Here is a 27,025-nt window from a genome sequence, read left to right on the forward strand (position 1 = left end):
AAGTAAGGCTGCCAAGAGGACTTGAAAGCGGGGCAGAATTGCAGGAAACCGATTTCAGGAGGTAGACTGGAATTGCATTGAAAGCATAGGAAAAGAGGCAGAACGTCCACAATGATGCACTTGGCCAAAAAGGGCGTATGCGTTTTTTCCTGAATATATTCAGGAAAAAACGCATACGCCCTTTTTGGCCAACCAAGCAAGCTTGCAAAGGAAATCTGCACTACAATGAAGTCTCACTTCCCCCCGGTCAAAAGGGCCATCTGAAAAAAGTGTAAAATCCAGAAAGGCAGGACAGGCCATGGAGAACTGGGAGCCTTGTTATGCTGATGGGCGGGATGTAAATTGCCAACAACCACTCGGGAGAAGTGTATGGTGTTTCCTGAAACATCTAAAAAACAAACCAACAGAACCTAGGGCACTTCCACTTATGGTCCTATAGCTTAGGGAAATTAAAATCAAAAAGACACAGCCACCCCAAAGTTTGGAACGGCTCTGTTTACAAGAACCTCGTTTACAGTACAAGTTCAACATCGCAGAAAGTGAAGAATGGATAAAGAAGTTGTGGTATTTACTTACAAAGCAATATCACTCAGCAATGAAATCTGTGTCATCAGGCCTTTAGCAGAACAATGAGTGGATTCAGGTATGATGATTCTAACTGAAATAAGTCACACAGAAAAAGAAACATCATAAGATATCAGTAATACACGGAATGGAAACTTGGCTACACAGGAACTGAATTACAGAACAGAACAGGGTCTCAAATTTAGAAAACCAACTTATTCTTGCTTAAGGGGAAAGGTGAGTTGGGGTGCTGCATAAAACCAGAGATTGAAATGAGCACAGATAAAGTTCCTTAAGCCAAATATGGAATAGACAAGAGCTACTCCTTGCTCAACGAAATGGACTCAACACCCCATATTAAACGCCTAAGAATGTACCTGACTAGTAAGTATCTTAAAACCTATGGATTGCTATGTCTCCGAAAGACAATCAAGCATGTGTACAGGGGCATAAACGCAGCAGTGATAGGATTGGAGAGATGCGGTGAGCAAATGAAGACCCTTTGAAGTCATATTGCATGGTACCCATTCCACGGGTTTCAACTACCCAGGTTTTAGGTATTCTTCCTTCAGCTAAAACATGCATGTGGAACCTAGAGTATGATCAACCATGTGATCGGGAGACGTGTTCAAATATGTCTCAGTTTTCCTCCCCTGGTACTCGGGTGCAACATTCCAGACGCTTTACTAACACTCTCCCCACTTGGAGAGTCAGTCCCTTTAACCTCCTGTTTGGCCCAGTTTGCAATTTCTGCGGAAGATGAACAGGAATACCGAGAACCAATGAGAGGCTAGCTGGAGGTGTCTGGACGGGCAAATTTAACTCTCATTTCCCACCAGGAAGAGGAATTAACCAAAGGCTCAGCATGCCGGGCCGGAACCAGATTAGGGCCTGAAGCCATCCTGTGGTGTTGCGGCAAGGTCACAAGAAAGCGAGTTGAAGAAAGGAGCTCTGGAGCACTGTAATTCACAAACCTGCAGAGTTATAAATGACAGCTATCGTCCAAAAATAGACTGAAGTAAGGCTGCCAAGAGGACTTGAAAGCGGGGCAGAATTGCAGGAAACCGATTTCAGGAGGTAGACTGGAATTGCATTGAAAGCATAGGAAAAGAGGCAGAACGTCCACAATGATGCACTTGGCCAAAAAGGGCGTATGCGTTTTTTCCTGAATATATTCAGGAAAAAACGCATACGCCCTTTTTGGCCAACCAAGCAAGCTTGCAAAGGAAATCTGCACTACAATGAAGTCTCACTTCCCCCCGGTCAAAAGGGCCATCTGAAAAAAGTGTAAAATCCAGAAAGGCAGGACAGGCCATGGAGAACTGGGAGCCTTGTTATGCTGATGGGCGGGATGTAAATTGCCAACAGACACTCGGGAGAAGTGTATGGTGTTTCCTGAAACATCTAAAAAACAAAGCAACAGAGCCTAGGGCACTGCCACTTATGGTCCTATAGCTTAGGGAAATTAAAATCAAAAAGACACAGCCACCCCAAAGTTTGGGACGCCTCTGTTTACAAGAACCTCGTTTACAGTACAAGTTCAACATCGCAGAAAGTGAAAAATGGATAAAGAAGTTGTGGTATTTACTTACAAAGCAATATCACTCAGCAATGAAATCTATGTCATCAGGCCCTTAGCATCACAATGAGTGGATTCAGGTATGATGATTCTAACTGAAATAAGTCACACAGAAAAAGAAACATCATAAGATATCAGTAATACACGGAATGTAAACTTGGCTACACAGGAACTGAATTACAGAACAGAACAGGGTCTCAAATTTAGAAAACCAACTTATGCTTGCTTAAGGGGAAAGGTGAGTTGGGGTGCTGCATAAAACCAGAGATTGAAATGAGCACAGATAAAGTTCCTTAAGTCAAATATGGAATAGACAAGAGCTACTCCTTGCTCAACGAAATGGACTCAACACCCCATATTAAACGCCTAAGAATGTACCTGACTAGTAAGTATCGTAAAACCTATGGATTGCTATGTCTCCAAAAGAGAATCAAGCATGTGTACAGGGTCATAAACGCAGCAGTGATAGGATTGGAGAGGTTCGGTGAGCAAATGAAGACCCTTTGAAGTCATATTGCATGGTACCCATCACACGGGTCTGAACTCTCCAGGTTTAAGGTATTCTTCCTTCAGCTAAAACATGCATGTGGAACCCAAGTATGATCAACCATGTGATCGGGAGACGTGTTCAAATATGTCTCAGTTTTCCTCCCCTGGTACTCGGGTGCAATATTCCAGACGCTTTACTAACACTCTCCCCACTTGGAGAGTCAGCGCCTTTAACCTCCTGTTTGGCCCAGTTTGCAATTTCTGCGGAAGATGAACAGGAATAGCGAGAACCAATGAGAGACTAGCTGGAGGTGTCTGGACGGGCAAATTTAACTCTCATTTCCCACCAGGAAGAGGAATTAACCAAAGGCTCAGCGTGCCGTGCCGGAACCAGATTAGGGCCTGAAGCCATCCTGCGGTGTTGCGGCCAGGTCACAAGAAAGCGAGTTGAAGAAAGGAGCTCAGGGGCACTATAATTCACAAACCTGCAGAGTTATAAATGACAGCTATCGTTCAAAAATATACTGAAGTAAGGCTGCCAAGAGAATTAGAAAGCGGGGCAGAATTGCAGGAAACTGATTTCAGGAGGTAGACTGGAAATGCATTGAAAGCATAAGAAAAGAGGCAGAACGTCCACAATGATGCACTTGGCCAAAAAGGGCATATGCGATTTTTCCTGAATATATTCAGGAAAAAACGCATATGCCCTTTTTGGCCAACCAAGCAAACTTGCAAAGGAAATCTGCACTACAATGAAGTCTCACTTCCCCCCGGTCAAAAGGGCCATCTGAAAAAAGTGTAAAATCCAGAAAGGCAGGACAGGCCATGGAGAACTGGGAGCCTTGTTATGCTGATGGGCGGGATGTAAATTGCCAACAGCCACTCGGGAGAAGTGTATGGTGTTTCCTGAAACATCTAAAAAACAAAGCCACAGAACCTAGGGCACTTCCACTTATGGTCCTATAGCTTAGGGAAATTAAAATCAAAAAGACACAGCCACCCCAAAGTTTGGAACGGCTCTGTTTACAAGAACCTCGTTTACCGTACAAGTTCAATATCACAGAAAGTGAAAAATGGATAAAGAACTTGTGGTACTTATGTACAATGCACTATCACTCAGCAAAAAAATCTATGTCATCAGGCCCTTAGCAGCACAATGAGTGGATTCAGGTATGATGATTCTAACTGAAATAAGTCACACAGAAAAAGAAACATCATAAGATATCAGTAATACACGGAATGTAAACTTGGCTACACAGGAACTGAATTACAGAACAGAACAGGGTCTCAAATTTAGAAAACCAACTTATGCTTGCTTAAGGGGAAAGGTGAGTTGGGGTGCTGCATAAAACCAGAGATTGAAATGAGCACAGATAAAGTTCCTTAAGCCAAATATGGAAGAGACAAGAGCTACTCCTTGCTCAACGAAATGGACTCAACACCCCATATTAAACGCCTAAGAATGTACATGACTAGTAAGTATCTTAAAACCTATGGATTGCTATGTCTCCAAAAGAGAATCAAGCGTGTGTACAGAGGCATAAACGCAGCAGTGATAGGATTGGAGAGATTCGGTGACCAAATGAAGACCCTTTGAAGTCATATTGCATGGTACCCATTACACGGGTCTCAACTCTCCAGGTTTAAGGTATTCTTCCATCAGCTAAAACATTCATGTGGAACCCAGAGTATGATCAACTGTGTGAACGGGAGACGTGTTCAAATATGTCTCAGTTTTCGTACCCTGGTACTCGGGTGCAACATTCCAGACGCTTTACTAACACTCTCCCCACTTGGAGAGTCAGCGCCTTTAACCTCCTGTTTGGCACAGTTTGCAATTTCTGCGGAAGATGAACAGGAATAGCGAGAACCAATGAGAGACTAGCTGGAGGTGTCTGGACGGGCAAATTTAACTCTCATTTCCCACCAGGAAGAGGAATTAACCAAAGGCTCAGTGTGCCGTGCCGGAACCAGATTAGGGCCTGAAGACATCCTGCGGTGTTGCGGCCAGGTCACAAGGAAGCGAGTTGAGGAAAGGAGCTCAGGGGCACTGTAATTCACAAACCTGCAGAGTTATAAATGACAGCTATCGTCCAAAAATATACTGAAGTAAGGCTGCCAAGAGGACTTGAAAGCGGGGCAGAATTGCAGGAAACCGATTTCAGGAGGTAGACTGGAATTGCATTGAAAGCATAGGAAAAGAGGCAGAACGTCCACAATGATGCACTTGGCCAAAAAGGGCGTATGCGTTTTTTCCTGAATATATTCAGGAAAAAACGCATACGCCCTTTTTGGCCAACCAAGCAAACTTGCAAAGGAAATCTGCACTACAATGAAGTCTCACTTCCCCCCGGTCAAAAGGGTCATCTGAAAAAAGTGTAAAATCCAGAAAGGCAGGACAGGCCATGGAGAACTGGGAGCCTTGTTATGCTGATGGGCGGGATGTAAATTGCCAACAACCACTCGGGAGAAGTGTATGGTGTTTCCTGAAACATCTAAAAAACAAAGCAACAGAACCTAGGCCACTTCCACTTATGGTCCTATAGCTTAGGGAAATTAAAATCAAAAAGACACAGCCACCCTAAAGTTTGGGACGCCTCTGTTTACAAGAACCTCGTTTACAGTACAAGTTCAACATCGCAGAAAGTGAAAAATGGATAAAGAAGTTGTGGTATTTACTTACAAAGCAATATCACTCAGCAATGAAATCTATGTCATCAGGCCCTTAGCAGCACAATGAGTGGATTCAGGTATGATGATTCTAACTGAAATAAGTCACACAGAAAAAGAAACATCATAAGATATCAGTAATACACGGAATGTAAACTTGGCTACACAGGAACTGAATTACAGAACAGAACAGGGTCTCAAATTTAGAAAACCAACTTATGCTTGCTTAAGGGGAAAGGTGAGTTGGGGTGCTGCATAAAACCAGAGATCGAAATGAGCACAGATAAAGTTCCTTAAGCCAAATATGGAATAGACAAGAGCTACTCCTTGCTCAACGAAATGGACTCAACACCGCATATTAAACGCCTAAGAATGTACCTGACTAGTAAGTATCTTAAAACCTATGGATTGCTATGTCTCCGAAAGAGAATCAAGCATGTGTACAGGGGCATGAACGCAGCAGTGATAGGATTGGAGAGGTTCGGTGAGCAAATGAAGAACCTTTGAAGTCATATTGCATGGTACCCATTCCAAGGGTTTCAACTACCCAGGTTTTAGGTATATTTCCTTCAGCTAAAACATGCATGTGGAACCCAGAGTATGATCAACCATGTGATCGGGAGACGTGTTCAAATATGTCTCAGTTTTCCTCCCCTGGTACTCGGGTGCAACATTGAAGACGCTTTACTAACACTCTCCCCACTTGGAGAGTCAGTCCCTTTAACCTCCTGTTTGGCCCAGTTTGCAATTTCTGCGGAAGATGAACAGGAATAGCGAGAACCAATGAGAGGCTAGCTGGAGGTGTCTGGACGGGCAAATTTAACTCTCATTTCCCACCAGGAAGAGGAATTAACCAAACGCTCAGCGTGCCGTGCCGGAACCAGATTAGGGCCTGAAGCCATCCTGCGGTGTTGCGGCCAGCTCAAAAGAAAGCGAGTTGAAGAAAGGAGCTCAGGGGCACTGTAATTCACAAACCTGCAGAGTTATAAATGACAGCTCTCGTCCAAATATAGACTGAAGTAAGGCTGCCAAGAGGACTTGAAAGCGGGGCAGAATTGCAGGAAACCGATTTCAGGAGGTAGACTGGAATTGCATTGAAAGCATAGGAAAAGAGGCAGAACGTCCACAATGATGCACTTGGCCAAAAAGGGCGTATGCGTTTTTTCCTGAATATATTCAGGGAAAAACGCATACGCCCTTTTTGGCCAACCAAGCAAGCTTGCAAAGGAAATCTGCACTACAATGAAGTCTCACTTCCCCCTGGTCAAAAGGGCCATCTGAAAAAAGTGTAAAATCCAGAAAGGCAGGACAGGCCATGGAGAACTGGGAGCCTTGTTATGCTGATTGGCGGGATGTAAATTGCCAACAGACACTTGGGAGAAGTTTATGGTGTTTCCTGAAACATCTAAAAAACAAAGCAACAGAGGCTAGGGCATTGCCACTTATGGTCCTATAGCTTAGGGAAATTAAAATCAAAAAGGCACAGCCACCCCAAAGTTTGGGACGCCTCTGTTTACAAGAACCTCGTTTACAGTACAAGTTCAATATCACAGAAAGTGAAAAATGGATAAAGAACTTGTGGTACTTACGTACAATGCAGTATCACTCAGCAATGAAATCTATGTCATCAGGCCCGTAGCAGCATAATGAGTGGATTCAGGTATGATGATTCTAACTGAAATAAGTCACACAGAAAAAGAAACATCATAAGATATCAGTAATACACGGAATGTAAACCTGGCTACACAGGAACTGCATTCCAAAACAGAAAAGTGTCTCAAATTTAGAAAAACAACTTATTCTTGCTTAAGGGTAAAGGTGAGTTGGGGTGCTGCATAAAACCAGAGATTGAAATGAGCACAGATAAAGTTCCTTAAGCCAAATATGGAATAGACAAGAGCTACTCCTTGCTCAACGAAATGGACTCAACACCGCATATTAAACGCCTAAGAATGTACCTGTCTAGTAAGTATCTTAAAACGTATGGATTGCTATGTCTCCGAAAGAGAATCAAGCATGTGTACAGGGGCATAAACGCAGCAGTGATAGGACTGGAGAGGTTCTTGAGCAAATGAAGACCCTTTGAAGTCATATTGCATGGTACCCATTCCATGGGTCTCAACTCTCCAGGTTTAAGGTATTCTTCCTTCAGCTAAAACATGCATGTGGAACCCAGAGTATGATCAACCGTGTGAATGGGAGACGTGTTCAAATATGTCTCAGTTTTCCTCCCCTGGTACTCGGGTGCAACATTCCAGACGCTTTACTAACACTCTCCCCACTTGGAGAGTCAGCACCTTTAACCTCCTGTTTGGCCCCGTTTGCAATTTCTGCGGAAGATGAACAGGAATAGCGAGAACCAATGAGAGACTAGCTGGAGGTGTCTGGATGGGCAAATTTAACTCTCATTTCCCACCAGAAAGAGGAAATAACCAAAGGCTCAGCATGCCGTGCCGGAACCAGATTAGGGCCTGAATCCATCCAGCGGTGTTGCAGCCAGCTCACAAGAAAACTAGTTGAAGAAAGGAGCTCAGGGGCACTGTAATTCACAAACCTGAGGAGTTATAAATGACAGCTATCGTCCAAAAATAGACTGAAGTAAGGCTGCCAAGAGGACTTGAAAGCGGGGCAGAATTGCAGGAAACCGATTTCAGGAGGTAGACTGGAATTGCATTGAAAGCATAGGAAAAGAGGCAGAACGTCCACAATGATGCACTTGGCCAAAAAGGGCGTATGCGTTTTTTCCTGAATATATTCAGGAAAAAACGCATACGCCCTTTTTGGCCAACCAAGCAAGCTTGCAAAGGAAATCCGCACTACAATGAAGTCTCACTTCCCCCCGGTCAAAAGGGCCATCTGAAAAAAGTGTAAAATCCAGAAAGGCAGGACAGGCCATGGAGAACTGGGAGCCTTGTTATGCTGATGGGCGGGATGTAAATTGCCAACAGACACTCGGGAGAAGTGTATGGTGTTTCCTGAAACATCTAAAAAACAAAGCAACAGAACCTAGGCCACTTCCACTTATGGTCCTATAGCTTAGGGAAATTAAAATCAAAAAGACACAGCCACCCTAAAGTTTGGGACGCCTCTGTTTACAAGAACCTCGTTTACAGTACAAGTTCAACATCGCAGAAAGTGAAAAATGGATAAAGAAGTTGTGGTATTTTCTTACAAAGCAATATCACTCAGCAATGAAATCTATGTCATCAGGCCCTTAGCAGAACAATGAGTGGATTCAGGTATGATGATTCTAACTGAAATAAGTCACACAGAAAAAGAAACATCATAAGATGTCACTAATACACGGAATGTAAACTTGGCTACAGAGGAACCGAATTACAGAACAGAACAGGGTCTCAAATTTAGAAAACCAACTTATGCTTGCTTAAGGGGAAAGGTGAGTTGGGGTACTGCATAAAACCAGAGATTGAAATGAGCACAGATAAAGTTCCTTAAGCCAAATATAGAATAGACAAGAGCTACTCCTTGCTCAACGAAATGGACTCAACACCGCATATTAAACGTCTAAGAATGTACCTGACTAGTAAGTATCTTAAAACCTATGGATTGCTATGTCTCCGAAAGAGAATCAAGCATGTGTACAGGGGCATGAACGCAGCAGTGATAGGATTGGAGAGGTTCGGTGAGCAAATGAAGACCCTTTGAAGTCATATTGCATGGTACCCATTCCAAGGGTTTCAACTACCCAGGTTTTAGGTATATTTCCTTCAGCTAAAACATGCATGTGGAACCCAGAGTATGATCAACCATGTGATCGGGAGACGTGTTCAAATATGTCTCAGTTTTCCTCCCCTGGTACTCGGGTGCAACATTGAAGACGCTTTACTAACACTCTCCCCACTTGGAGAGTCAGTCCCTTTAACCTCCTGTTTGGCCCAGTTTGCAATTTCTGCAGAAGATGAACAGGAATAGCGAGAACCAATGAGAGGCTAGCTGGAGGTGTCTGGACGGGCAAATTTAACTCTCATTTCCCACCAGGAAGAGGAATTAACCAAACGCTCAGCGTGCCGTGCCGGAACCAGATTAGGGCCTGAAGCCATCCTGCGGTGTTGCGGCCAGCTCAAAAGAAAGCGAGTTGAAGAAAGGAGCTCAGGGGCACTGTAATTCACAAACCTGCAGAGTTATAAATGACAGCTCTCGTCCAAAAATAGACTGAAGTAAGGCTGCCAAGAGGACTTGAAAGCGGGGCAGAATTGCAGGAAACCGATTTCAGGAGGTAGACTGGAATTGCATTGAAAGCATAGGAAAAGAGGCAGAACGTCCACAATGATGCACTTGGCCAAAAAGGGCGTATGCGTTTTTTCCTGAATATATTCAGGGAAAAACGCATACGCCCTTTTTGGCCAACCAAGCAAGCTTGCAAAGGAAATCTGCACTACAATGAAGTCTCACTTCCCCCTGGTCAAAAGGGCCATCTGAAAAAAGTGTAAAATCCAGAAAGGCAGGACAGGCCATGGAGAACTGGGAGCCTTGTTATGCTGATTGGCGGGATGTAAATTGCCAACAGACACTTGGGAGAAGTGTATGGTGTTTCCTGAAACATCTAAAAAACAAAGCAACGGAGACTAGGGCATTGCCACTTATGGTCCTATAGCTTAGGGAAATTAAAATCAAAAAGGCACAGCCACCCCAAAGTTTGGGACGCCTCTGTTTACAAGAACCTCGTTTACAGTACAAGTTCAATATCACAGAAAGTGAAAAATGGATAAAGAACTTGTGGTACTTACGTACAATGCAGTATCACTCAGCAATGAAATCTATGTCATCAGGCCCGTAGCAGCATAATGAGTGGATTCAGGTATGATGATTCTAACTGAAATAAGTCACACAGAAAAAGAAACATCATAAGATATCAGTAATACACGGAATGTAAACCTGGCTACACAGGAACTACATTCCAAAACAGAACAGTGTCTCAAATTTAGAAAACCAACTTATTCTTGCTTAAGGGTAAAGGTGAGTTGGGGTGCTGCATAAAACCAGAGATTGAAATGAGCACAGATAAAGTTCCTTAAGCCAAATATGGAATAGACAAGAGCTACTCCTTGCTCAACGAAATGGACTCAACACCGCATATTAAACGCCTAAGAATGTACCTGTCTAGTAAGTATCTTAAAACGTATGGATTGCTATGTCTCCGAAAGAGAATCAAGCATGTGTACAGGGGCATAAACGCAGCAGTGATAGGACTGGAGAGGTTCTTGAGCAAATGAAGACCCTTTGAAGTCATATTGCATGGTACCCATTCCACGGGTCTCAACTCTCCAGGTTTAAGGTATTCTTCCTTCAGCTAAAACATGCATGTGGAACCCAGAGTATGATCAACCGTGTGAATGGGAGACGTGTTCAAATATGTCTCAGTTTTCCTCCCCTGGTACTCGGGTGCAACATTCCAGACGCTTTACTAACACTCTCCCCACTTGGAGAGTCAGCACCTTTAACCTCCTGTTTGGCCCCGTTTGCAATTTCTGCGGAAGATGAACAGGAATAGCGAGAACCAATGAGAGACTAGCTGGAGGTGTCTGGATGGGCAAATTTAACTCTCATTTCCCACCAGAAAGAGGAAATAACCAAAGGCTCAGCATGCCGTGCCGGAACCAGATTAGGGCCTGAATCCATCCAGCGGTGTTGCAGCCAGCTCACAAGAAAACTAGTTGAAGAAAGGAGCTCAGGGGCACTGTAATTCACAAACCTGAGGAGTTATAAATGACAGCTATCGTCCAAAAATAGACTGAAGTAAGGCTGCCAAGAGGACTTGAAAGCGGGGCAGAATTGCAGGAAACCGATTTCAGGAGGTAGACTGGAATTGCATTGAAAGCATAGGAAAAGAGGCAGAACGTCCACAATGATGCACTTGGCCAAAAAGGGCGTATGCGTTTTTTCCTGAATATATTCAGGAAAAAACGCATACGCCCTTTTTGGCCAACCAAGCAAGCTTGCAAAGGAAATCTGCACTACAATGAAGTCTCACTTCCCCCCGGTCAAAAGGGCCATCTGAAAAAAGTGTAAAATCCAGAAAGGCAGGACAGGCCATGGAGAACTGGGAGCCTTGTTATGCTGATGGGCGGGATGTAAATTGCCAACAGACACTCGGGAGAAGTGTATCGTGTTTCCTGAAACATCTAAAAAACAAAGCAACAGAACCTAGGCCACTTCCACTTATGGTCCTATAGCTTAGGGAAATTAAAATCAAAAAGACACAGCCACCCTAAAGTTTGGGACGCCTCTGTTTACAAGAACCTCGTTTACAGTACAAGTTCAACATCGCAGAAAGTGAAAAATGGATAAAGAAGTTGTGGTATTTTCTTACAAAGCAATATCACTCAGCAATGAAATCTATGTCATCAGGCCCTTAGCAGAACAATGAGTGGATTCAGGTATGATGATTCTAACTGAAATAAGTCACACAGAAAAAGAAACATCATAAGATGTCACTAATACACGGAATGTAAACTTGGCTACAGAGGAACCGAATTACAGAACAGAACAGGGTCTCAAATTTAGAAAACCAACTTATGCTTGCTTAAGGGGAAAGGTGAGTTGGGGTGCTGCATAAAACCAGAGATTGAAATGAGCACAGATAAAGTTCCTTAAGCCAAATATAGAATAGACAAGAGCTACTCCTTGCTCAACGAAATGGACTCAACACCGCATATTAAACGTCTAAGAATGTACCTGACTAGTAAGTATCTTAAAACCTATGGATTGCTATGTCTCCGAAAGAGAATCAAGCATGTGTACAGGGGCATGAACGCAGCAGTGATAGGATTGGAGAGGTTCGGTGAGCAAATGAAGACCCTTTGAAGTCATATTGCATGGTACCCATTCCAAGGGTTTCAACTACCCAGGTTTTAGGTATATTTCCTTCAGCTAAAACATGCATGTGGAACCCAGAGTATGATCAACCATGTGATCGGGAGACGTGTTCAAATATGTCTCAGTTTTCCTCCCCTGGTACTCGGGTGCAACATTGAAGACGCTTTACTAACACTCTCCCCACTTGGAGAGTCAGTCCCTTTAACCTCCTGTTTGGCCCAGTTTGCAATTTCTGCAGAAGATGAACAGGAATAGCGAGAACCAATGAGAGGCTAGCTGGAGGTGTCTGGACGGGCAAATTTAACTCTCATTTCCCACCAGGAAGAGGAATTAACCAAACGCTCAGCGTGCCGTGCCGGAACCAGATTAGGGCCTGAAGCCATCCTGCGGTGTTGCGGCCAGCTCAAAAGAAAGCGAGTTGAAGAAAGGAGCTCAGGGGCACTGTAATTCACAAACCTGCAGAGTTATAAATGACAGCTCTCGTCCAAAAATAGACTGAAGTAAGGCTGCCAAGAGGACTTGAAAGCGGGGCAGAATTGCAGGAAACCGATTTCAGGAGGTAGACTGGAATTGCATTGAAAGCATAGGAAAAGAGGCAGAACGTCCACAATGATGCACTTGGCCAAAAAGGGCGTATGCGTTTTTTCCTGAATATATTCAGGGAAAAACGCATACGCCCTTTTTGGCCAACCAAGCAAGCTTGCAAAGGAAATCTGCACTACAATGAAGTCTCACTTCCCCCTGGTCAAAAGGGCCATCTGAAAAAAGTGTAAAATCCAGAAAGGCAGGACAGGCCATGGAGAACTGGGAGCCTTGTTATGCTGATTGGCGGGATGTAAATTGCCAACAGACACTTGGGAGAAGTGTATGGTGTTTCCTGAAACATCTAAAAAACAAAGCAACGGAGACTAGGGCATTGCCACTTATGGTCCTATAGCTTAGGGAAATTAAAATCAAAAAGGCACAGCCACCCCAAAGTTTGGGACGCCTCTGTTTACAAGAACCTCGTTTACAGTACAAGTTCAATATCACAGAAAGTGAAAAATGGATAAAGAACTTGTGGTACTTACGTAAAATGCAGTATCACTCAGCAATGAAATCTATGTCATCAGGCCCGTAGCAGCATAATGAGTGGATTCAGGTATGATGATTCTAACTGAAATAAGTCACACAGAAAAAGAAACATCATAAGATATCAGTAATACACGGAATGTAAACTTGGCTACACAGGAACTGCATTCCAAAACAGAACAGTGTCTCAAATTTAGAAAACCAACTTATTCTTGCTTAAGGGTAAAGGTGAGTTGGGGTGCTGCATAAAACCAGAGATTGAAATGAGCACAGATAAAGTTCCTTAAGCCAAATATGGAATAGACAAGAGCTACTCCTTGCTCAACGAAATGGTCTCAACACCGCATATTAAACGCCTAAGAATGTACCTGTCTAGTAAGTATCTTAAAACGTATGGATTGCTATGTCTCCGAAAGAGAATCAAGCATGTGTACAGGGGCATAAACGCAGCAGTGATAGGACTGGAGAGGGTCTTGAGCAAATGAAGACCCTTTGAAGTCATATTGCATGGTACCCATTCCACGGGTCTCAACTCTCCAGGTTTAAGGTATTCTTCCTTCAGCTAAAACATGCATGTGGAACCCAGAGTATGATCAACCGTGTGAATGGGAGACGTGTTCAAATATGTCTCAGTTTTCCTCCCCTGGTACTCGGGTGCAACATTCCAGACGCTTTACTAACACTCTCCCCACTTGGAGAGTCAGCACCTTTAACCTCCTGTTTGGCCCCGTTTGCAATTTCTGCGGAAGATGAACAGGAATAGCGAGAACCAATGAGAGACTAGCTGGAGGTGTCTGGATGGGCAAATTTAACTCTCATTTCCCACCAGAAAGAGGAAATAACCAAAGGCTCAGCATGCCGTGCCGGAACCAGATTAGGGCCTGAATCCATCCAGCGGTGTTGCAGCCAGCTCACAAGAAAACTAGTTGAAGAAAGGAGCTCAGGGGCACTGTAATTCACAAACCTGAGGAGTTATAAATGACAGCTATCGTCCAAAAATAGACTGAAGTAAGGCTGCCAAGAGGACTTGAAAGCGGGGCAGAATTGCAGGAAACCGATTTCAGGAGGTAGACTGGAATTGCATTGAAAGCATAGGAAAAGAGGCAGAACGTCCACAATGATGCACTTGGCCAAAAAGGGCGTATGCGTTTTTTCCTGAATATATTCAGGAAAAAACGCATACGCCCTTTTTGGCCAACCAAGCAAGCTTGCAAAGGAAATCTGCACTACAATGAAGTCTCACTTCCCCCCGGTCAAAAGGGCCATCTGAAAAAAGTGTAAAATCCAGAAAGGCAGGACAGGCCATGGAGAACTGGGAGCCTTGTTATGCTGATGGGCGGGATGTAAATTGCCAACAGACACTCGGGAGAAGTGTATCGTGTTTCCTGAAACATCTAAAAAACAAAGCCACAGAACCTAGGCCACTTCCACTTATGGTCCTATAGCTTAGGGAAATTAAAATCAAAAAGACACAGCCACCCTAAAGTTTGGGACGCCTCTGTTTACAAGAACCTCGTTTACAGTACAAGTTCAACATCGCAGAAAGTGAAAAATGGATAAAGAAGTTGTGGTATTTTCTTACAAAGCAATATCACTCAGCAATGAAATCTATGTCATCAGGCCCTTAGCAGAACAATGAGTGGATTCAGGTATGATGATTCTAACTGAAATAAGTCACACAGAAAAAGAAACATCATAAGATGTCACTAATACACGGAATGTAAACTTGGCTACACAGGAACCGAATTACAGAACAGAACAGGGTCTCAAATTTAGAAAACCAACTTATGCTTGCTTAAGGGGAAAGGTGAGTTGGGGTGCTGCATAAAACCAGAGATTGAAATGAGCACAGATAAAGTTCCTTAAGCCAAATATGGAATAGACAAGAGCTACTCCTTGCTCAACGAAATGGACTCAACACCGCATATTAAACGCCTAAGAATGTACCTGACTAGTAAGTATCTTAAAACCTATGGATTGCTATGTCTCCGAAAGAGAATCAAGCATGTGTACAGGGGCATGAACGCAGCAGTGATAGGATTGGAGAGGTTCGGTGAGCAAATGAAGACCCTTTGAAGTCATATTGCATGGTACCCATTCCAAGGGTTTCAACTACCCAGGTTTTAGGTATATTTCCTTCAGCTAAAACATGTATGTGGAACCCAGAGTATGATCAACCATGTGATCGGGAGACGTGTTCAAATATGTCTCAGTTTTTGTACCCTGGTACTTGGGTGCAACATTCCAGACGCTTTACTAACACTCTCCCGACTTGGAGAGTCAGCGCCTTTAACCTCCTGTTTGGCCCAGTTTGCAATTTCTGCGGAAGATGAACAGGAATAGCGAGAACCAATGAGAGGCTAGCTGGAGGTGTCTGGACGGGCAAATTTAACTCTCATTTTCCACCATGAAGAGGAATTAACCAAAGGCTCAGCGTGCCCTGCCGGAATCAGATTAGGGCCTGAAGCCATCCTGTGGTGTTGCGGCCAGGTCACAAGAAAGCAAGTTGAAGAAAGGAGCTCAGGGGCACTGTAATTCACAAACCTGCAGAGTTATAAATGACAGCTATCGTCCAAAAATAGACTGAAGTAAGGCTGCCAAGAGGACTTGAAAGCGGGGCAGAATTGCAGGAAACCGATTTCAGGAGCTAGACTGGAATTGCATTGAAAGCATAGGAAAAGAGGCAGAACGTCCACAATGATGCACTTGGCCAAAAAGGGCGTATGCGTTTTTTCCTGAATATATTCAGGAAAAAACGCATACGCCCTTTTTGGCCAACCAAGCAAGCTTGCAAAGGAAATCTGCACTACAATGAAGTCTCACTTCCCCCCGGTCAAAAGGGCCATCTGAAAAAAGTGTAAAATCCAGAAAGGCAGGACAAGCCATGGAGAACTGGGAGCCTTGTTATGCTGATGGGCGGGATGTAAATTGCCAACAGACACTTGGGAGAATTGTATGGTGTTTCCTGAAACATCTAAAAAACAAAGCAACAGAACCTAGGGCACTTCCACTTATGGTCCTATAGCTTAGGGAAATTAAAATCAAAAAGACACAGCCACCCCAAAGTTTGGAACGGCTCTGTTTACAAGAACCTCATTTACAGTACAAGTTCAACATCGCAGAAAGTGAAAAATGGATAAAGAAGTTGTGGTATTCACTTACAAAGCAATATCACTCAGCAATGAAATCTATGTCATCAGGCCCTTAGCAGCACAATGAGTGGATTCAGGTATGATGATTCTAACTGAAATAAGTCACACAGAAAAAGAAACATCATAAGATATCAGTAATACACGGAATGTAAACTTGGCTACACAGGAACTGAATTACAGAACAGAACAAGGTCTCAAATTTAGAAAACCAACTTATGCTTGCTTAAGGGTAAAGGTGAGTTGGGGTGCTGCATAAAACCAGAGATTGAAATGAGCACAGATAAAGTTTCTTAAGCCAAATATGGAATAGACAAGAGCTACTCCTTGCTCAATGAAATGGACTCAACACCGCATATTAAACGCCTAAGAATGTACCTGACTAGTAAGTATCTTAAAACCTATGGATTGCTATGTCTCCGAAAGAGAATCAAGCATGTGTACAGGGGCATAAACTCAGCAGTGATAGGATTGGAGAGGTTCGGTGAGCAAATGAAGACCCTTTGAAGTCATATTGCATGGTACCCATTCCACGGGTTTCAACTACCCAGGTTTTAGGTATTCTTCCTTCAGCTAAAACATGCATGTGGAACCCAGAGTATGATCAACCATGTGATCGGGAGACGTGTTCCAATATGTCTCAGTTTTCCTCCCCTGGTACTCGGGTGCAACATTCCAGACGCTTTACTAACACTCTCCCGACTTGGAGAGTCAGCGCCTTTAACCTCCTGTTTGGCCCAGTTTGCAATTTCTGCGGAAGATGAACAGGAATAGCGAGAACCAATGAGAGGCTAGCTGGAGGTGTCTGGACGGGCAAATTTAACTCTCATTTCCCACCAGGAAGAGGAAATAACCAAAGGCTCAGCGTGCCGTACTGGAACTAGATTAGGGCCTGAAGCCATCCTGCGGTGTTGCGGCCAGCTCAAAAGAAAGCGAGTTGAAGAAAGGAGCTCAGGGGCACTGTAATTCACAAACCTGCAGAGTTATAAATGACAGCTATCGTCCAAAAATAGACTGAAGTAAGGCTGCCAAGAGGACTTGAAAGCGGGGCAGAATTGCAGGAAACCGATTTCAGGAGGTAGACTGGAATTGCATTGCAAGCATAGGAAAAGAGGCAGAACGTCCACAATGATGCACTTGGCCAAAAAGGGCGTATGCGTTTTTTCCTGAATATATTCAGGGAAAAACGCATACGCCCTTTTTGGCCAACCAAGCAAGCTTGCAAAGGAAATCTGCACTACAATGAAGTCTCACTTCCCCCCGGTCAAAAGGGCCATCTGAAAAAAGTGTAAAATCCAGAAAGGCAGGACAGGCCATGGAGAACTGGGAGCCTTGTTATGCTGATGGGCGGGATGTAAATTGCCAACAGACACTCGGGAGAAGTGTATGGTGTTTCCTGAAACATCTAAAAAACAAAGCAACAGAACCTAGGGCACTTCCACTTATGGTCCTATAGCTTAGGGAAATTAAAATCAAAAAGACACAGCCACCCCAAAGTTTGGGACGCCTCTGTTTACAAGAACCTCGTTTACAGTACAAGTTCAACATCGCAGAAAGTGAAAAATGGATAAAGAACTTGTGGTACTTACGTACAATGCAGTATCACTCAGCAATGAAATCTATGTCATCAGGCCCGTAGCAGGATAATGAGTGGATTCAGGTACGATGATTCTAACTGAAATAAGTCACACAGAAAAAGAAACATCATAAGATATCACTAATACACGGAATGTAAACTTGGCTACACAGGAACTGCATTCCAAAACAGAACAGGGTCTCAAATTTAGAAAACCAACCTATGCTTGCTTAAGGGGAAAGGTGAGTTGGGGTGCTGCATAAAACCAGAGATTGAAATGAGCACAGATAAAGTTCCTTAAGCCAAATATGGAATAGACAAGAGCTACTCCTTGCTCAACGAAATGGACTCAAAACCCCATATTAAACCCCTAAGAATGTACCTGACTAGTAAGTATCTTAAAACCTATGGATTGCTATGTCTCCAAAAGAGAATCAAGCGTGTGTACAGGGGAATAAACGCAGCAGTGATAGGATTGGAGAGGTTCGGTGAGCAAATGAAGACCCTTTGAAGTCATATTGCATGGTACCCATTCCACGGGTCTCAACTCTCCAGGTTTAAGGTATTCTTCCTTCAGCTAAAACATACATGTGGAACCCAGAGTATGATCAACCATGTGAATGGGAGACGTGTTCAAATATGTCTCAGTTTTCCTCCCCTGGTACTCGGGTGCAACATTCCAGACGCTTTACTAACACTCTCCCCACTTGGAGAGTCAGCGCCTTTAACCTCCTTTTTGGCACAGTTTGCAATTTCTGCGGAAGATGAACAGGAATAGCGAGAACCAATGAGAGGCTAGCTGGAGGTGTCTGGACGGGCAAATTTAACTCTCATTTCCCAACAGGAAGAGGAAATAACCAAAGGCTCAGCGTGCCGTGCCGGAACCAGATTAGGGCCTGAAGCCATCCTGCGGTGTTGCGGCCAGGTCACAAGAAAGCGAGTTGAAGAAAGGAGCTCAGGGGCACTGTAATTCACAAACCTGCAGAGTTATAAATGACAGCTATCGTCCAAAAATATACTGAAGTAAGGCTGCCAAGAGGACTTGAAAGCGGGGCAGAATTGCAGGAAACCGATTTCAGGAGGTAGACTGGAATTGCATTGAAAGCATAGGAAAAGAGGCAGAACGTCCACAATGATGCACTTGGCCAAAAAGTGCGTATGCGTTTTTTCCTGAATATATTCAGGAAAAAACGCATACGCCCTTTTTGGCCAACCAAGCAAGCTTGCAAAGGAAATCTGCACTACAATGAAGTCTCACTTCCCCCCGGTCAAAAGGGCCATCTGAAAAAAGTGTAAAATCCAGAAAGGCAGGACAGGCCATGGAAAACTGGGAGCCTTGTTATGCTGATGGGCGGGATGTACATTGCCAACAACCACTCGGGAGAAGTGTATGGTGTTTCCTGAAACATCTAAAAAACAAAGCAACAGAACCTAGGGCACTTCCACTTATGGTCCTATAGCTTAGGGAAATTAAAATCAAAAAGACACAGCCACCCCAAAGTTTGGAACGGCTCTGTTTACAAGAACCTCATTTACAGTACAAGTTCAACATCGCAGAAAGTGAAAAATGGATAAAGAAGTTGTGGTATTCACTTACAAAGCAATATCACTCAGCAATGAAATCTATGTCATCAGGCCCTTAGCAGCACAATGAGTGGATTCAGGTATGATGATTCTAACTGAAATAAGTCACACAGAAAAAGAAACATCATAAGATATCAGTAATACACGGAATGTAAACTTGGCTACACAGGAACTGAATTACAGAACAGAACAAGGTCTCAAATTTAGAAAACCAACTTATGCTTGCTTAAGGGTAAAGGTGAGTTGGGGTGCTGCATAAAACCAGAGATTGAAATGAGCACAGATAAAGTTCCTTAAGCCAAATATGGAATAGACAAGAGCTACTCCTTGCTCAATGAAATGGACTCAACACCGCATATTAAACGCCTAAGAATGTACCTGACTAGTAAGTATCTTAAAACCTATGGATTGCTATGTCTCCGAAAGAGAATCAAGCATGTGTACAGGGGCATAAACTCAGCAGTGATAGGATTGGAGAGGTTCGGTGAGCAAATGAAGACCCTTTGAAGTCATATTGCATGGTACCCATTCCACGGGTTTCAACTACCCAGGTTTTAGGTATTCTTCCTTCAGCTAAAACATGCATGTGGAACCCAGAGTATGATCAACCATGTGATCGGGAGACGTGTTCCAATATGTCTCAGTTTTCCTCCCCTGGTACTCGGGTGCAACATTCCAGACGCTTTACTAACACTCTCCCGACTTGGAGAGTCAGCGCCTTTAACCTCCTGTTTGGCCCAGTTTGCAATTTCTGCGGAAGATGAACAGGAATAGCGAGAACCAATGAGAGGCTAGCTGGAGGTGTCTGGACGGGCAAATTTAACTCTCATTTCCCACCAGGAAGAGGAAATAACCAAAGGCTCAGCGTGCCGTACTGGAACTAGATTAGGGCCTGAAGCCATCCTGCGGTGTTGCGGCCAGCTCAAAAGAAAGCGAGTTGAAGAAAGGAGCTCAGGGGCACTGTAATTCACAAACCTGCAGAGTTATAAATGACAGCTATCGTCCAAAAATAGACTGAAGTAAGGCTGCCAAGAGGACTTGAAAGCGGGGCAGAATTGCAGGAAACCGATTTCAGGAGGTAGACTGGAATTGCATTGCAAGCATAGGAAAAGAGGCAGAACGTCCACAATGATGCACTTGGCCAAAAAGGGCGTATGCGTTTTTTCCTGAATATATTCAGGAAAAAACGCATACGCCCTTTTTGGCCAACCAAGCAAGCTTGCAAAGGAAATCTGCACTACAATGAAGTCTCACTTCCCCCCGGTCAAAAGGGCCATCTGAAAAAAGTGTAAAATCCAGAAAGGCAGGACAGGCCATGGAAAACTGGGAGCCTTGTTATGCTGATGGGCGGGATGTAAATTGCCAACAACCACTCGGGAGAAGTGTATGGTGTTTCCTGAAACATCTAAAAAACAAAGCAACAGAACCTAGGGCACTTCCACTTATGGTCCTATAGCTTAGGGAAATTAAAATCAAAAAGACACAGCCACCCCAAAGTTTGGAACGGCTCTGTTTACAAGAACCTCATTTACAGTACAAGTTCAACATCGCAGAAAGTGAAAAATGGATAAAGAAGTTGTGGTATTCACTTACAAAGCAATATCACTCAGCAATGAAATCTATGTCATCAGGCCCTTAGCAGCACAATGAGTGGATTCAGGTATGATGATTCTAACTGAAATAAGTCACACAGAAAAAGAAACATCATAAGATATCAGTAATACACGGAATGTAAACTTGGCTACACAGGAACTGAATTACAGAACAGAACAAGGTCTCAAATTTAGAAAACCAACTTATGCTTGCTTAAGGGTAAAGGTGAGTTGGGGTGCTGCATAAAACCAGAGATTGAAATGAGCACAGATAAAGTTTCTTAAGCCAAATATGGAATAGACAAGAGCTACTCCTTGCTCAATGAAATGGACTCAACACCGCATATTAAACGCCTAAGAATGTACCTGACTAGTAAGTATCTTAAAACCTATGGATTGCTATGTCTCCGAAAGAGAATCAAGCATGTGTACAGGGGCATAAACTCAGCAGTGATAGGATTGGAGAGGTTCGGTGAGCAAATGAAGACCCTTTGAAGTCATATTGCATGGTACCCATTCCACGGGTTTCAACTACCCAGGTTTTAGGTATTCTTCCTTCAGCTAAAACATGCATGTGGAACCCAGAGTATGATCAACCATGTGATCGGGAGACGTGTTCCAATATGTCTCAGTTTTCCTCCCCTGGTACTCGGGTGCAACATTCCAGACGCTTTACTAACACTCTCCCGACTTGGAGAGTCAGCGCCTTTAACCTCCTGTTTGGCCCAGTTTGCAATTTCTGCGGAAGATGAACAGGAATAGCGAGAACCAATGAGAGGCTAGCTGGAGGTGTCTGGACGGGCAAATTTAACTCTCATTTCCCACCAGGAAGAGGAAATAACCAAAGGCTCAGCGTGCCGTACTGGAACTAGATTAGGGCCTGAAGCCATCCTGCGGTGTTGCGGCCAGCTCAAAAGAAAGCGAGTTGAAGAAAGGAGCTCAGGGGCACTGTAATTCACAAACCTGCAGAGTTATAAATGACAGCTATCGTCCAAAAATAGACTGAAGTAAGGCTGCCAAGAGGACTTGAAAGCGGGGCAGAATTGCAGGAAACCGATTTCAGGAGGTAGACTGGAATTGCATTGCAAGCATAGGAAAAGAGGCAGAACGTCCACAATGATGCACTTGGCCAAAAAGGGCGTATGCGTTTTTTCCTGAATATATTCAGGGAAAAACGCATACGCCCTTTTTGGCCAACCAAGCAAGCTTGCAAAGGAAATCTGCACTACAATGAAGTCTCACTTCCCCCCGGTCAAAAGGGCCATCTGAAAAAAGTGTAAAATCCAGAAAGGCAGGACAGGCCATGGAGAACTGGGAGCCTTGTTATGCTGATGGGCGGGATGTAAATTGCCAACAGACACTCGGGAGAAGTGTATGGTGTTTCCTGAAACATCTAAAAAACAAAGCAACAGAACCTAGGGCACTTCCACTTATGGTCCTATAGCTTAGGGAAATTAAAATCAAAAAGACACAGCCACCCCAAAGTTTGGGACGCCTCTGTTTACAAGAACCTCGTTTACAGTACAAGTTCAACATCGCAGAAAGTGAAAAATGGATAAAGAACTTGTGGTACTTACGTACAATGCAGTATCACTCAGCAATGAAATCTATGTCATCAGGCCCGTAGCAGCATAATGAGTGGATTCAGGTACGATGATTCTAACTGAAATAAGTCACACAGAAAAAGAAACATCATAAGATATCACTAATACACGGAATGTAAACTTGGCTACACAGGAACTGCATTCCAAAACAGAACAGGGTCTCAAATTTAGAAAACCAACCTATGCTTGCTTAAGGGGAAAGGTGAGTTGGGGTGCTGCATAAAACCAGAGATTGAAATGAGCACAGATAAAGTTCCTTAAGCCAAATATGGAATAGACAAGAGCTACTCCTTGCTCAACGAAATGGACTCAAAACCCCATATTAAACCCCTAAGAATGTACCTGACTAGTAAGTATCTTAAAACCTATGGATTGCTATGTCTCCAAAAGAGAATCAAGCGTGTGTACAGGGGAATAAACGCAGCAGTGATAGGATTGGAGAGGTTCGGTGAGCAAATGAAGACCCTTTGAAGTCATATTGCATGGTACCCATTCCACGGGTCTCAACTCTCCAGGTTTAAGGTATTCTTCCTTCAGCTAAAACATACATGTGGAACCCAGAGTATGATCAACCATGTGAATGGGAGACGTGTTCAAATATGTCTCAGTTTTCCTCCCCTGGTACTCGGGTGCAACATTCCAGACGCTTTACTAACACTCTCCCCACTTGGAGAGTCAGCGCCTTTAACCTCCTTTTTGGCACAGTTTGCAATTTCTGCGGAAGATGAACAGGAATAGCGAGAACCAATGAGAGGCTAGCTGGAGGTGTCTGGACGGGCAAATTTAACTCTCATTTCCCAACAGGAAGAGGAAATAACCAAAGGCTCAGCGTGCCGTGCCGGAACCAGATTAGGGCCTGAAGCCATCCTGCGGTGTTGCGGCCAGGTCACAAGAAAGCGAGTTGAAGAAAGGAGCTCAGGGGCACTGTAATTCACAAACCTGCAGAGTTATAAATGACAGCTATCGTCCAAAAATATACTGAAGTAAGGCTGCCAAGAGGACTTGAAAGCGGGGCAGAATTGCAGGAAACCGATTTCAGGAGGTAGACTGGAATTGCATTGAAAGCATAGGAAAAGAGGCAGAACGTCCACAATGATGCACTTGGCCAAAAAGTGCGTATGCGTTTTTTCCTGAATATATTCAGGAAAAAACGCATACGCCCTTTTTGGCCAACCAAGCAAGCTTGCAAAGGAAATCTGCACTACAATGAAGTCTCACTTCCCCCCGGTCAAAAGGGCCATCTGAAAAAAGTGTAAAATCCAGAAAGGCAGGACAGGCCATGGAAAACTGGGAGCCTTGTTATGCTGATGGGCGGGATGTAAATTGCCAACAACCACTCGGGAGAAGTGTATGGTGTTTCCTGAAACATCTAAAAAACAAAGCAACAGAACCTAGGGCACTTCCACTTATGGTCCTATAGCTTAGGGAAATTAAAATCAAAAAGACACAGCCACCCCAAAGTTTGGAACGGCTCTGTTTACAAGAACCTCATTTACAGTACAAGTTCAACATCGCAGAAAGTGAAAAATGGATAAAGAAGTTGTGGTATTCACTTACAAAGCAATATCACTCAGCAATGAAATCTATGTCATCAGGCCCTTAGCAGCACAATGAGTGGATTCAGGTATGATGATTCTAACTGAAATAAGTCACACAGAAAAAGAAACATCATAAGATATCAGTAATACACGGAATGTAAACTTGGCTACACAGGAACTGAATTACAGAACAGAACAAGGTCTCAAATTTAGAAAACCAACTTATGCTTGCTTAAGGGTAAAGGTGAGTTGGGGTGCTGCATAAAACCAGAGATTGAAATGAGCACAGATAAAGTTTCTTAAGCCAAATATGGAATAGACAAGAGCTACTCCTTGCTCAATGAAATGGACTCAACACCGCATATTAAACGCCTAAGAATGTACCTGACTAGTAAGTATCTTAAAACCTATGGATTGCTATGTCTCCGAAAGAGAATCAAGCATGTGTACAGGGGCATAAACTCAGCAGTGATAGGATTGGAGAGGTTCGGTGAGCAAATGAAGACCCTTTGAAGTCATATTGCATGGTACCCATTCCACGGGTTTCAACTACCCAGGTTTTAGGTATTCTTCCTTCAGCTAAAACATGCATGTGGAACCCAGAGTATGATCAACCATGTGATCGGGAGACGTGTTCCAATATGTCTCAGTTTTCCTCCCCTGGTACTCGGGTGCAACATTCCAGACGCTTTACTAACACTCTCCCGACTTGGAGAGTCAGCGCCTTTAACCTCCTGTTTGGCCCAGTTTGCAATTTCTGCGGAAGATGAACAGGAATAGCGAGAACCAATGAGAGGCTAGCTGGAGGTGTCTGGACGGGCAAATTTAACTCTCATTTCCCACCAGGAAGAGGAAATAACCAAAGGCTCAGCGTGCCGTACTGGAACTAGATTAGGGCCTGAAGCCATCCTGCGGTGTTGCGGCCAGCTCAAAAGAAAGCGAGTTGAAGAAAGGAGCTCAGGGGCACTGTAATTCACAAACCTGCAGAGTTATAAATGACAGCTATCGTCCAAAAATAGACTGAAGTAAGGCTGCCAAGAGGACTTGAAAGCGGGGCAGAATTGCAGGAAACCGATTTCAGGAGGTAGACTGGAATTGCATTGCAAGCATAGGAAAAGAGGCAGAACGTCCACAATGATGCACTTGGCCAAAAAGGGCGTATGCGTTTTTTCCTGAATATATTCAGGAAAAAACGCATACGCCCTTTTTGGCCAACCAAGCAAGCTTGCAAAGGAAATCTGCACTACAATGAAGTCTCACTTCCCCCCGGTCAAAAGGGCCATCTGAAAAAAGTGTAAAATCCAGAAAGGCAGGACAGGCCATGGAGAACTGGGAGCCTTGTTATGCTGATGGGCGGGATGTAAATTGCCAACAGACACTCGGGAGAAGTGTATGGTGTTTCCTGAAACATCTAAAAAACAAAGCAACAGAACCTAGGGCACTTCCACTTATGGTCCTATAGCTTAGGGAAATTAAAATCAAAAAGACACAGCCACCCCAAAGTTTGGAACGGCACTGTTTACAAGAACCTCGTTTACAGTACAAGTTCAACATCGCAGAAAGTGAAAAATGGATAAAGAACTTGTGGTATTTACTTACAAAGCAATATCACTCAGCAATGAAATCTATGTCATCAGGCCCGTAGCAGCATAATGAGTGGATTCAGGTATGATGATTCTAACTGAAATAAGTCACACAGAAAAAGAAACATCATAAGATATCACTAATACACGGAATGTAAACTTGGCTACACAGGAACTGCATTCCAAAACAGAACAGGTTCTCAAATTTAGAAAACCAACGTATTCTTGCTTAAGGGTAAAGGTGAGTTGGGGTGCTGCATAAAACCAGAGATTGAAATGAGCACAGATAAATTTCCTTAAGCCAAATACGGAATAGACAAGAGCTACTCCTTGCTCAACGAAATGGACTCAAAACCCCATATTAAACCCCTAAGAATGTACCTGACTAGTAAGTATCTTAAAACCTATGGATTGCTATGTCTCCAAAAGAGAATCAAGCGTGTGTACAGGGGAATAAACGCAGCAGTGATAGGATTGGAGAGGTTCGGTGAGCAAATGAAGACCCTTTGAAGTCATATTGCATGGTACCCATTCCACGGGTCTCAACTCTCCAGGTTTAAGGTATTCTTCCTTCAGCTAAAACATGCATGTGGAACCCAGAGTATGATCAACCATGTGAACGGGAGACGTGTTCAAATATGTCTCAGTTTTCCTCCCCTGGTACTCGGGTGCAACATTCCAGACGCTTTACTAACACTCTCCCGACTTGGAGAGTCAGTCCCTTTAACCTCCTGTTTGGCCCAGTTTGCAATTTCTGCGGAAGATGAACAGGAATAGCGAGAACCAATGAGAGGCTAGCTGGAGGTGTCTGGACGGGCAAATTTAACTCTCATTTCCCACCAGGAAGAGGAATTAACCAAAGGCTCAGCATGCCGGGCCGGAACCAGATTAGGGCCTGAAGCCATCCTGCGGTGTTGCGGCCAGGTCACAAGAAACCGAGTTGAAGAAAGGAGCTCAGGGACACTGTAATTCACAAACCTGCAGAGTTATAAATGACAGCTATCGTCCAAAAATAGACTGAAGTAAGGCTGCCAAGAGGACTTGAAAGCGGGGCAGAATTGCAGGAAACCGATTTCAGGAGGTAGACTGGAATTGCATTGCAAGCATAGGAAAAGAGGCAGAACGTCCACAATGATGCACTTGGCCAAAAAGGGCGTATGCGTTTTTTCCTGAATATATTCAGGAAAAA

The 27,025-nt window shown here is 43.8% G+C and overlaps 1 long non-coding RNA gene across 5 annotated transcripts in view; it reads right to left on the reverse strand.

Annotated features, from left to right (window-relative positions):
- Nucleotides 1-27,025, reverse strand: part of LOC307181365 — a 1,041,989-nt gene that overhangs the window by 133,624 nt on the left and 881,340 nt on the right. For all 5 annotated transcript variants that reach the window (XR_013826595.1, XR_013826596.1, XR_013826597.1 and 2 more), the window contains exon 3: nucleotides 13,210-13,291. This is a non-coding gene — a long non-coding RNA (uncharacterized lncRNA). The remainder of the gene's footprint in view (nucleotides 1-13,209; nucleotides 13,292-27,025) is intronic.

This window comes from Stenella coeruleoalba (assembly GCF_951394435.1).
Source record: "Stenella coeruleoalba genome assembly, contig: scaffold_107, whole genome shotgun sequence".
NCBI classification, from domain to species: domain Eukaryota; kingdom Metazoa; phylum Chordata; class Mammalia; order Artiodactyla; family Delphinidae; genus Stenella; species Stenella coeruleoalba.